The sequence below is a fragment of the Triticum aestivum genome, chromosome 4B (genome assembly GCF_018294505.1).
Source record: "Triticum aestivum cultivar Chinese Spring chromosome 4B, IWGSC CS RefSeq v2.1, whole genome shotgun sequence".
In the NCBI taxonomy this organism is placed as follows: domain Eukaryota; kingdom Viridiplantae; phylum Streptophyta; class Magnoliopsida; order Poales; family Poaceae; genus Triticum; species Triticum aestivum.
Genome location: NC_057804.1, coordinates 355,065,065 through 355,079,022, shown reverse-complemented (window position 1 = coordinate 355,079,022; position 13,958 = coordinate 355,065,065).

Below are 13,958 nucleotides of genomic sequence, written 5' to 3'. Positions count from 1 at the left end.
GTCACTTCTGACAACCAGAATTCACATTTAGAAAATTTGGCATAAAGGCGATGCTCTCGAAGTTTCTTCAACACTAGCCTTAGATGTTCGGCATGTTCTTCCTCGTTCTTGGAGTAGATGAGTATATCATCGAGATAAACTACGACGAATTTATCCAAATACTCCATGAAGATTGAGTTCATTAACCGAGAAAAGGTGGCTGGAGCGTTGGTTAAACCGAAGGACATGACGGTGTACTCGTATTGGCCATAACGAGTAACAAAGGCCGTTTTAGGAATGTCCCCGTTTCTGATTTTGATTTGATGGTAGCCCAACCTCAAATCCATCTTGGAGAAGACTGAGGATCCAGCGAGCTGATCATACAGATCGTTGATCCTGGGAAGTGGATATTTGTTCTTGATTGTGACCAAATTGACAGGTCGGTAATCTACAACCATCCGGTCCGTACCATCCTTCTTCTTGACGAATAGGACGGGGCAAGCCCACGGAGATGAACTAGGGCGGATGAAACCCTTTTTCAAGGATTCATCGAGTTGTTTCTTAAGCTCGGCTAGTTCTAGGGGTGCCATCTTATAAGGTCTTCTAGCAATCGGAACGGTTCCTGGAATGAGGTCTATTACGAACTCAACATCCCTGTCAGGTGGAACACCTGGCAATTCCTCTGGAAAGACATCCGGGAAGTCACGGACTACCGGAACGTCCTCAAGGTCTGGCAAAGGGCTGGCGTTAAGAGAATATAATTGTCGCTTGGCTATTCGGGTCAAGACATTGACTATCTTCCCCGAAGGATGGGTGAGTTGAACAGTCCTAGAGAAGCAATCAATTTTGGCATGATGAGCTGACATCCAGTCCATACCCAAAATGATATTAATATCTGAAGATTTAAGGGCTATCAAAGATGCGAGGAAAACAAGTCTGTCGACTTGGATTTCATTTCCATGGCTTACTCTAGAAGTTTGCCATTTGGATCCCGGAGTTTGAATTACCATAGAGGATGGCAAGTCACAGAATGCAACGTTATGCAAACGAGCATAATTTTCAGATATAAAAGAATGAGAGGCTCCTGTATCGAAAAGAACAGATGCCGGGTGGCAATTAACAAGAAGCGTACCGAGAACGACGTTGGGATCCTCTTGAGCTTCTTCGGCAGAGATACAGTTGACATGGCCACGTGAAGCGGTGACCGGTTTAGCATGAAACACTTTTCCTGTCGGCTTGCCACGGCCAACAGCTTTAGCAGATTGATTGGGGTTGGTCTGGGGACACTCACGCATATAGTGACCAGATTCCCCACACTTGAAACAAGTCACGGAACTGGTACGTGGAGGAGCATTATTGGTTGGACCCCCATAGGGCTTGGCTGGAGCAGACTGTTGAACGGGGCGAGGCGCCTGGAAAGATGGCCTCGGTGTGAACCTGGGTGGCAGGGCGGTGTTGGGTACCCACACGCGGCGCTTCTGAGGACCAGCACCGGATGAGGAACCCATGTCACGTCCATGCTTGCGTGTTGCGTCATAGTCAGTCTGACCAGTTTCAGCACTGATGGCTTTGTTGACAAGTTTCGAAAAAGATGTGCACTCATGCAGACGGAGGTCGCGGCGAAGCTCAGGACTAAGGCCCTTACGGAACCTTGCTTGCTTCTTGGCGTCAGTAGAAACTTCCTCAGTTGCATATCGGGCGAGATTACCAAACTCCCTGCTATAGGCATCCACAGAAAGTCGGCCTTGGGTGAAACTGCAAAATTCTTCACGTTTACGGTCCATGAGACCCTCCGGAATGTGATGTTCACGGAAAGCCTCGCTGAATTCAGCCCAAGTTGTGACATGGCCCGCTGGGCGCATAGCTCCATAATTCTCCCACCATAGACTGGCGGGGCCTTCAAGATGATATGCAGCAAAGGTGACCTTGTCAGCCTCCGCTACCAGCGCGGAACGCAGTTTGTGAGAGATACTGCGAAGCCAGTCATCAGCGTCGAGAGGCTCGACGGAGTGGTGGAACGTGGGTGGATGCAATTTGATAAAATCACTGAGTGACACCACGTTAGCCCTCTGATGGTGTGCTGTATTCTGTTCAATACGCTCCAACAAACGGTTTGTCTCCCGCTTGTTTCTCTCAGCTTCCATCATAACCTCGGCTAGTGAAGGAGGATGAGGCAGATTTCATTCCTGGCTTCACTGCCTTCGGCCTGCTCTTGGGAAGCAGGGTTAGCGCGCGTGTTGACCATCCTAGGTGAACAAGACAATGATTTAGTCAGGATGGTAAAATTCCGTCATAGGATACATAATGTAAGGAATAACTCGGAATGCAAGATGATCATCCGTATGACATGGTAGATACAGAAACTGCTTCTTTTATTCCATCGTCATACACACCATACAGGGTTTAGTACAAGACCAAACAAAGTACTATTACGGTGAAAAGAGGATTACATCTCATCGGAGGCATTCCAAGCTCCTATACATTATTTTTCTACATCTCCGGAAGGAGTACAAACTAGGTCATATCCCACGAGTCACGCAGGACGATAGACGACACAGCTAGTGCGAACTAGTGATACTACCACTAACTCAGACCGATCCGTAGTAGTCCTCGTAGAAGTCACCTCCATAGCCTGGAAGTTCAACATGATCATCCGGAAACAGACGATCTCGCGGAGCTTGTGGACCATAGGGGCTAGGATGAGGCCTTGGACCAACAAACGGTGGCCTGCGGGGACCGCGAGGTGGGGTGATGCCTCCTACATCACGCCAAACCATCACGTCTGGCAGAGCAGATCTCACAGGATAGAGATCGCGCATATCTGAATATCCAGCTTGCACCGCCGGTGCGAACCGAGTCAAAGTGGCCCAGTGGTCAGCACGGGTATTGAAGAGCTCTAACCTTAAGGCCCGATTTTCACGGTCCTTATCCTCGAGCATCTCAGCAGTGGTGCGAGTCCGTGAATCCTCCTGAGTGGAGTCAGCATAGATAGCCTGGAGATACCCTTGTGCTCCCGGAAGTGATCCTGGCATATACCGGAAATCAGAGTCCCGAAATAAACCAGATCTGACTCGCATAATGGTCATCATAGAGTAGGCGGCGTCCTGCACAGCCATCTCAATAGTAACCCCGAGTCCATAGGAGCAGTGAAGAGGCTCGGTGGATCCAGGATAAGATGGAAATATCCTGACAGTGCAGAGATACTGGCTTTGATTAAAGTCTCGGAATTGCTCTTCGACCGTGTACTCAGGATACCAGCGGTATCCAGCCTCAGTCATTACCCTGACCAACTTAGCAGTATGGCCGGGTACATCTAGGCATCGAGTCAGGCGAACCACTTGATTGAGGTCGCGAGTGGCCATCTGAAAGCACAATCATAATGCAAAGGCATTAGAATTTCTAGCAAAATTTCGGCAGCATAACAGCTGTAAATGCTCAAAAAGGATTTTGAGACATTTGACAAAGGATTTCGTACACACTCAACATCATCATATCAAAGTTCTGAACCATTCTAACAACATAATGTGGTAGTAGAACTGAACTAGGCTTGTAACCATCAAACTTATAAGGTACTACTGATTAGTAACTCGTGATCCTGATAGAGAGAACAGATCCTAATTCCTTAACCCCCGGTGGAAGAATGGACTGACTCAGATCAGAAAGTCATAAGGTATAAGGAGTAAAAAGAGCCTTACGTTCCAACCCACAAACAATTCCCCTACATATAACTAAAGAATTTCTAGACTCAACATCGACCAGTTTGGCTTGGAGAACCTACAGGCAGTCCGGCTCTGATGCCAACGCTGTCAGGACCCCGACTCGATGTCACATCGATCTAGCTGGTAACACCTCATATCACTTTGCGGCCTCACGCACGGTATCCCCACGGGTGTCGTCTTACCTTTTCCCGGGACCGTTTGCGCCTTTTGGCTCACGTATATGATAGTGTCGCTAGCATCCATATGATAAAGAGCCCGGGCTGACATGACTAGTCGTAAACCCAAAGTGGCACAGACTTACAGGGACAGGCATCCATGACCCAGCTTCGAACGTGTCGGTCATCAGCAAGTGGGTCCGGGCTGTAGCACTGGGCTAGCAGGACTCCGGTAAACCGGGCTGTAGCGGGCTAACAGGACTCCGGTACTCAAAGCGTGACATTTCCCCGAAGGGACAGACACAGGAACGAAGAAGGACACATGCCGGCCAGCCTAAGTGTTCCAGAGCAGTAGCAAGCTACCATGGCTCAGCGGTAACACTAGGAGACATTTCCCGGTAAGAGAGGCTACTAAAGATAAACAACTAGATAGTCAGATCCCACACATACCAAGCATTTCAATCATACACACAATATGCTCGATATGTGCAAATACAACGAAGCATCACAACATGACTCTATGACACAAGTACTTTATTTAAGGCTCAGGGAGCCATACATAACATACACAAAGGTACGGGTCTCACGACCCAACATACAAGTCATACAGTCATACAAACCAGCAGCGGAAGTAACTTGTCTGAGTACAGACAACTAGTAAAATAAAAGAGGCTTGGAAAGCCTAGCTATACTACGTGGTCCTTCACAAGCTCAGGGTCACCACCTGGGTCTTTAGCCTACTCGTTGATGTCAACGTCTACATAGAACCCATCAGAAGGGGTTGCAGCGTCTTCTGTAAAAATGTAGATTATAGCAACATGAGTACAAAGGTACTCAGCAAGACTTACATCAGATCCTACATACATGCATAGTATCAAGAAGGGTTGGTGGAGTTATTGCAGCAAGCCAGCTTTGACTCTTGGCTAGACTATCCTACGATACTCCAACTTGAAATGGTTTTGCGCACACGAGTCCACTACTCACCACTTCAATACACTACCGAGGATCCACCTCCGTCTTCCTACGGAAGAGCCATCCTCGGCACTCACACTTATCTTGAGGCTTTTAGTAGTTTCCATTTACTTGTCTATGAACTGTATAGGCAACCAAGTAGTCCTTTACCGCGGACGCGGCTATTCGAATAGATCATGTTAACCCTGCAGGGGTGTACTTCTTCATACACGCTCTCACCACTTATCGTCGTTACACGACATGTACTCGGCAACCTTCAAGCGGAAGCCCAACGTGGGTGTCGGCCACGACCTACCTAATCACCTAAGCCTCCAGTCCAGGTTTATCGCCTATTCAGGTTCCATCCGCAGGGAGTCCGGCCGAGGTTTCCCATACGGCCCCGAACGATGTGAACAGGGTTCCCGAGATACCTAACGGGTATTCGGTACACCGTGCCACGTACCTACCGCATCACAGCCCACCCCTACGGTCAGCGCTGTCCACGGCCTCCAGTAGGCTACAAACACCAGAAACTACTTGCAACTCCTGGACGGAGAACTAGGGTGAATAAGAAGTCGAGAGGGTCCATTGGTTTCGGGCCCAATGCATGGTAGTAGCTGATTCTTAAATCACACATACAGATCTCAGTGCTTAAGGTCGGCTTCAATGAAACAACCCACCATGTACTCCTACATGGCCTCTCATCGATACCTTTACCAAATCGTGTTCACCACACCACTCTCATTACCGACATAATCATTTCACTCTAGCCCATCACCCAGATGAACCAGACCTGACACGACTCTAAGCATAGCAGGCATAGCAAGGTAGGAACAACACATACATATGGCTCAATCAACTCCTACACATGCTAGTGGGTTTCATCTAGTTACTGTGGCAATGACAGGTCATGCAGAGGAAATGGGTTCAACTACCGTAGCACACAGCAGTTTGAATCGCGTTGTCTTAATGCAGTAAAAGAGAGCAGGAGCGAGAACATGGGATTGTATCGATATGATCAAATGGTTGGTTGCTTGCCTGATGGTTCGATGCACGGATACGGTTCTTCGTTAGGGTAATCACGGTACTCCTCGGGGACAGATCCTGTCGCAAAGGACATCGATACACAAGCATCACCAAACAATGTGCAACAATATGATGCATGCATGAAACATGGCAATATGAGTGTGTTGGGCTAATGCAACTAAAACCAGAAGGGTTTGAACAAATTTGAATCAAAGATTCAAATTTCAAATTCAAATATGGCCTTTTAAAGTGCTTTTCCTTGTTCTGCTTAAAACATCAATTTAACTTGTTTGATCATGCATGAAAATAGTACAGATGGATAGATTGGATTTTTCTGATCATTTTTCATATATAATTTGTCCAATTTGGAGTTACAGAATAAAAGTTATGAATTTTTGAAGTTTAATTAATATTCTGGAATTTCCTGATTTAATTTAAATCCAGAAATTCAATTACTGCGTCAGCATGACGTCAGCATGACGTCAGTGGTCAACTGTGGCTGGCTGAGGTCAAACCTGACGTGTGGGGGCCACACGTCAGTGACAGGGGGGGTTAAACAGGATTAAATTAATCCTAATTAGGGTTAGTGGCGCTGGGGCCCACTGTCAGTGTCAGGGGGGTTAACTAACAGTAGTTAGCGCTAACCTAACCACCTGGCCGACAGGGCCCACGCGTCAGTGACCCTGGGGGGTCAAACCCCAGGTCGGGCAAGTCAAACCCCACCGGCGACATGACGCCGGCGAGGTCCGAGACGGCGGCGAAAGTGCTTTTTGCCATTCCGGCAACCAAATGGACGGCGGAAGGCATCTACGTGTTGCTGAGGTTGAGCCGCGTCTATTGGTGGTGGTGGTTGGGCTCGGGGTGGCCGGAGTTGACGGCGGCGAGCTCGGCTGCGGCGGCCGGAGTTCGGGTGCGGTCGGGATCAGTGTTGCAGGGGGTTTGGGGAAGCGTTGGTGCGTGCTGCGTGCTCCTGGTGAGGCGGGGAGCACGATGGTGTGCTCGGTTGGGTGCTACGGCGACCGTGGCCACGACGGCGACATCGCCGGCGGCGTGGAGGTCTCGGCCAAGGTGGGGCTAGGGCCTAGAGGTCGCAAGAGACCAGGGGAGAAGGGGGAAATGATCCGGGGGCTCACCGCGGAGCTGCAGGGATGGTTAGCGGGCTCGGGGACGCGCTGGTGACGGTGAATTCGACAGCGGCGACGGTCGGAGCCCGAAGAGGGGAACGGCGATGTGGCGGCGATGCAGGGCTTCCGGGGACCCGTGGAGCGGTGGGGAGGAAGAGGGAGTCGAAAAGGAGCTCCTGAGCTAATCGGGGGAGCGAGGGGTGGCCGGAGATGGTGGCTATGGCGAACGGCGGCGACGGTGGTGTTCGGCCGAGCGAGAGAGAGAGCGAGGGGAGAGCCGGGGGAGAGTGAGAGAGAGCAGGGGGGAGGCGTGGCGTCGTCCGGGGACACCGAGCGAGGAGGGGAGGGCAGGCAAGCAGGCGAGCAGGTGGCGTGGCGCGGTGGCCGTGCGCGCGCGCCGGCCACACGCCTGGCCGACTGGCGCTAGGAGGACGACGACGGTGGTGGGCTGGGCTGGCTAGCTGGGCCGGCCAGCTGGCTGGGCCACACAGGTAAGTTTTCCCCCTTTTTTCTATTTCTGTTTTTTATTTAATATATCTGCAACTTTGTTGAATTAAATAAAATACCTAGGCAACTCCAAAAATCACCAACTACTCCTGGTCCATAGTTGGATTATTTCCAACATGAAACATTTCAGTTTGGAGATATTTGAGCATTTAAATATTTTATATTATTTTAAGTGCCCAGATTCAAATATTTATGATTTAAATCAAAAACCTTAGGATGGCCTAGGAAAATGTGCACCACTTTTGGCAGAGGTTCTGAACCAAGGCAAAAATGATGGGCATTTTAGAAGGGCATTTCAGGTTCATTGAAAAATTATTTTAGTAACCCTAGTTGGTTTCAGAGGGGACTGGGGGTTCTGTCATCCCCATTTCAAGTTTCTGATGAAAGAGTAAACATGATGCAACACTCTAATGCATGACTAGCTAGGGTGTGACAAGGCTAAGGCCCAGGTGGTGATCCTGAGCTTGTGAAGGACCTCGTAGTATAGCTAGGCTTTCCAAGCCTCTTTTATTTTGCTAGTTGTCTGTACCCAGACAAGCTACTTCCGCTGCTGGTTTGTATGATTGTATGACTTGAATGCTGGGTCGTGTGACCCGTACCTTTGCGTATGTTATGTATGGCTCTCTGAGCCTTAAATAAAGTACTTGTGTCATAGAGTCATGTTGTGATGCCTTGTTGTAATTGCACATATCGGGCATATTGTGTGTATGTTTGAAATGCTTGGTATGTGTGGGATCTGACTATCTAGTTGTTTATCCTTAGTAGCCTCTCTTACCGGGAAATTTCTCCTAGTGTTACCGCTGAGCCATGGTAGCTTGCTACTGCTCGGGAACACTTAGGCTGGCCGGCATGTGTCCTTCTTCGTTCCTGTGTCTGTCCCTTCGGGGAAATGTCACGCATTGAGTATCGGAGTCCTGTTAGCCCGCTACAGCCCAGTTTACCGGAGTCCTGCTAGCCCAGTGCTACAGCCCGGACCCACTTGCTGATGACCGACACGTTCGTTGCTGGGTCATGGATGCCTGTCCCTGTAAGTCTGTGCCACTTTGGGTTTACGACTAGTCAGGTCAGCCCAGGCTCTTTATCATATGGATGCTAGCGACACTATCATATACGTGAGCCAAAAGGCGCAAATGCTCCCGGGCAAAGGTAAGGCGGCAACCGTGGGGATACCGTGCGTGAGGCTGCAAAGTGATATGAGGTGTTACAAGCTAGATCGATGTGACATCGAGTCGGGGTCCTGACAGTACAAGTTGTTTTTAATGAAAAAGGGATGTTTGCCGGGATTTTCGTTCGCGGGAGGAACCCACAGCAAGGGGTGAACCCTTGTTATCCTTAAGATAAACGTTTTTCTTTTGCTCGGCAACAGGCCTTGTCGTCTCCCCACCTCGATCAACCTTTCTCACTTTCTTGGCGGAGGCAGGGATGAGGTGGGCTTAGGCACCTCATTCCCCTTCTTTGCTACTGCGGCTATGACAAGATCCGGACCCAGGTGTCGGTGTCAAAACCGGTGGATCTCGGGTAGGGGGTCCCGAACTGTGCGTCTAGGCGGATGGTAACAGGAGACAAGGGACACAATGTTTTTACCCAGGTTCGGGCCCTCTCGATGGAGGTAAAACCCTACTCCTGCTTGATTAATATTGATGATATGGGTAGTACAAGAGTAGATCTACCACGAGATCGGAGTGGCTAAACCCTAGAAACTAGCCTATGGTATGATTGTTGTTCATCCTATGGACTAAAACTCTCTGGTTTATATAGACACCGGAGAGGGATAGGGTTACACAGAGTCGGTTACAACGGGACATGATCTTGATATCGTATCACCAAGCTTGCCTTCCATGCCAGGAAAGTCCCATCCGGACACGGGACGGAGTCTTCAATCTTGTATCTTCATAGTCCGGGAGTCCGGCAAAAGGTCTTAGTAGCCCCCTAATCCAGGACTCCCTCAGTAGCCCCTGAACCAGGCTTCAATGACGACGAGTCCGGCGCACAACTTGTCTTCGGCATTGCAAGGCAGGTTCCTCCTCCGAATATTCTATAGAAGATGTTGAACACCAGGGTAGTGTTCGGCTCTGCAAAATCAGTTCCACATTCCACCGTAGAGAGAATAATATTTGTGTTAATCGGATCTGCCGACGTATTCCGCGGCATGACATCATGCCAAGGCCAGGCTTTTATTCATTTTATTGTTCCACCTCAGCGCGTTTAGCGAGGCGGTTTCCTTGGCACGTTTTGTCAAAGCAGAGATCGTGTCCCCTTATTCCAGGATTCTCATCAATACGGGCGTGGGTAACCCAACCGCGCCACTAACCGCGGCGCTTGGGAGATAAGCGAGTTTTTATTAGGCCAGTGGGGGGCTCGTAGTTTTGGCCGCCCATATAAGGGGATAAGAATCCACCCTTTCCATTCACGCCTTCTTCCTCCTCTGCTTATCCATCCCTGCGCGCTCGAGCTCCAGCGCCCAAGCCCGCACTTCCCACCTCAACCTTCTCCAACCATGTCTGGAGCGGGAGGTAGATGGATGGCCTCCTCTGTCACGGAGGGGCAAATAAAAAACCTGAGGAAGGCCGGATACTTGTCTAACGACATCGCGCACCGGCTTCCAGATGTTGGGCAACTCATCCCCTCCCCCAGGCCCCATGAGAGGGTTGTTTTTCTTTCCCAGTTCCTCCGCAGACTGGGTTTTCCTCTTCACCCGTTCGTCCGGGGGCTCATATTCTACTACGGCCTGGACTTCCACGATCTGGCCCCGAACTTCATCCTCAATATCTCTGCATTTATCATCATGTGCGAGGCCTTCTTCCGCATCCAGCCCCACTTTGGCCTATGGCTGAAGATCTTTAGTGTCAAGCCGAAGGTCGTGCAAGGCCGACAGGCGGAATGCATAGGTGCCATGGTGGGAAAGATAGCCAACATCACCTGGCTCGAGGGTGCCTTCGTGGAAACCATCAAAGGGTGGCAATCAGGGTGGTTTTATATCACCGAGCCGCGTGACCCTAAATGGGCAGCGGCCCTCGAATTTCGATCCGGCATCCCCACCCGGCTAACATCTTGGAAAGAGATGGGCCTGTCGTGGGGCAATCCGGAAGAGGTGACCGGACTCCAAACCTGCATCCGAGACCTGGTGACCAAGAAGGTCAAGCTTGTCAACGTGGGCCAGGTCATGCTCTTCCACCAGAACCTCCCGTGTGTCATATCCCTAGCTTCAGGCATTGCTCTAGGTTAGCTTCATGTGTGCATCATGTCTATATTTTTGAAAACTTGAATTGAGGAATATTGGAAGCCTCAAAACCCTAAATAAAAGAGGGGCAAAAACCCTAGAAATCTTATTCATTGCTCCAAAAGGCTCTTCTTAAATGTTTGATAATTTTTGGTAAGGGTTCTGGTCCCAACCAAAATATTGAACATTTTTAAAGAATTATTTTTGGGACTTTGGATTTAATTCATTAGCTATTTGAATTTGAATTATATTCATATAATTAGAATATAATTTAAATACCCCTGAAATATTTTATAAGCTTTTGGAAAAGTCCATCTAGCAGTATAAAATATTCAGAGGAGTTTTGGCATTGTTTGAATTATTTTTAAATTCAAAACAGTGGCAAAACAGATTAAATAAAAGAAAACAGAACAAAAATAGAAAACAGTAAATAAAAAAAAGAGAGAAGGAACTACCCGTCGCTCACCTGTGCTGGCCCAGCCCCCCCTGTGCAGCCCACCTGCGTGGCCCAGCCCACCTCCTCCCCCCCTTGTCCTCTTCTTCCTCTGCCAGTAGGCAGAGGCGAGGCGTGGCGCGCGCCCGAAGAGCTCCGGCCACCTCCTGCTTACCTGCTCGCCGCTGGAGGCACCCAAGGGAGCCACGCACTCCCCCCCCTCGTTCCCCACGACCTCTCTCACTCTCCCGTAGCTCTCCCTCGCTCCCCCCCTCTCCTCTGCTCTCTCTCCCTCACGCGCCCGAGCGAAGCCCATCGCCGCCGACGCCGTTTACCGGGGCCACAGCCACCCCCTTGCTCCCACTATGCATCCCCGAGCTCCGCCTCGACCCCCTCCTTCCTCCCCACCGACCCACGGCCCTCCGGAAGCCCTGCAACGCCGCCACCATCGCCGTTCCGTCGCCGGCCACCGAAGCTCCCCTCCGTCGATTCGCCGGACCCCGTGCCTCCCCTGCCTCGCCAGCAGCACCAGAAGAACCGCGGTGAGCCGCTGCATCGTTTCCCCCATGCCTCGTTGCCTAATTCGCCCCCTAGCCGCTCCCTCCACCGGAGCCGAGACGCTCCGCCGCACGGGCTCGTCGCCGGTGAAGCCCCGGTGACCAAATGGCCCCGCGCGTGCGTCCGTTGCACTCGCAACGACCCGTGGAGCAACGCTAGCGTGGCAGCTAGCTTGTTTGCAAGCCGCAGCGCTAACCCCGCACCCACCCGAGCTCCGGCCGCCGCCTCGGGCTCCATTCCGGCGAACCCCGGCCACCCCACGCCCTCTCGAGGGTCCCCCTAGATGCGCGGGAGCACGGGCTCACCCCTGGTGCCCTCAGCGCGACCAGCCGCGGGCTGTAGCGCCGTCCCGAGCAACTCCGGCGAGGTCTCGCCGTCGCCGTGGCCGCCGGCGTCACTAGCTGACGTGGCGCTAATTTAGTTAGCACTAATGACCACGCTAAACACCCCCCACAGACACTGACAGCGGGCCCCGTAGCGGGTCAAAGCCCGAGTCAACGCGGGATTAGCCCCCGTGTCACTGACGTGTGGACCCCACACGTCAGGTTTGACCCTGACCGGCCCCTGTTGACTTGCTGACGTCATGCCGACGTCATGCTGACGCAGTAAAGTATTTCTGGAATTAAATAAATTAGGAAATGATTTATAATTCCAGAAAATTGTATAAACTTCAATAAATCATAGAAAATTAACCGTAACTCCAAATTAAATAAATTATATATGAAAAATTATCAGAAAAATTCAAGGAATCCATCTGTACCATTTTCATGCATGTTAGAACAACTTATAGCTGCTGTTTAGCACAAATCAAATAAAGGGCATTTAAATATCCACATATGGAGTTTGAATTTGAATCTTGGATTCAAACCAACTTCATTTAATTTGGTTTTAGTAGCATTAGCTCAAAACACATTCATTTTGCCATGTCATGATCATGCATCATATTGTGCATTGCATTGATTGTGTTTCCTTCTGTGTTGCCGGTATCTGTCCCCTCTCGATAGACGTGATACCGATGATGTGATCGTTGACACTGATGAAGACTCAATGTTATCTTCAGAAGTGCCAGGCAAGCAAAACCCCCTTGTTCATTCCGATACAATCCTACTCTCTCGCTCCTGCTCTCTTTTAATGCATTAGGACAACACCGATTTATCTGTTACTTGCTGCGGTAGCTGAACCCCTTTATCCTCTGCATGACCTGTCATTCCACAGTAATTAGATGAAACCCACTAGCATGAGTAGGAGTTGTTTGAGCCCTGTTGTGCCTACTCATTCATGTTTGTTTGTCATGCCTGCTACTGCTTAGAGTTGAGTCAGGTCTGATTCATCGGGGATGAATCAGAGGCGTGTGAACATGTCCTACTGTGTGTGAGCTAAGTGTGTGAACACGATTTGGTAAAGGTAGCGGTGAGAGGCCATGTAGGAGTACATGGTGGGTTGTCTCATTGAAGCCGTCCTCAGGAACTGAGTTCTGTGTTTGTGATCCATGATTCAGCTACTACCACGCATTGGGCCCGAAACCAATGGACCCTCTCGGCTTCTTAATCACCCTTGTCCTCTGTCCAGGAGTTGCAAGTAGTTTCTGGTGTTTGTAGTATGCTGGAGGCCGTGGGCAGCGCTGACCGTAGGGGTGGGCTGTGATGCGGTAGGCACGTGGCCGGGTATACCGGGCGCCCGTTTGGTGTCACGGAACCCTGTTCACATCGTTTGGGGCTGTGAGCGAAACTCCGGCCGGATCTCCTCATGGATGGAACCCGAATAGGCGATAAACCTGGACTAGAGACTTAGGTGTTTAGGTAGGCCGTGGCCGACACCCACGTTGGGCTTCCGCTTGAAGGTTGCCGAGTACATGTCGTGTAAACGGCGGTAAGTGGTGAGAGCGTGTGTGAAGAAGTACACCCCTGCAGGGTTAATATGATCTATTCGAATAGCCGTGTCCGCGGAAAAGGACTTCTGGGTTGCTTATATCAGTTCATAGACAATTGAAAGTGGATACTCTAAAATACGCAAGATAAGCGTGAGTGCTATAGATGGCGTTCTCGTAGGGAGACGGGAGCGGATCCATAGTGGTGTATTGATATGGTGAATATGTGGACTCGTGTGCGCCACCTCAAAAGAGTTACATTGCAGTCGTAGTTTAGGATAGCCACCGAGTCAAAGCTGGCTTGCTGCAGTTAAACCCCACCATCCCCTTTGTTGATAATGATGCATATGTAGTTAGTTCTGATGTAAGTCTTGCTGGGTACATTTGTACTCACGTTTGCCTATTTTATGTTTTGCAGA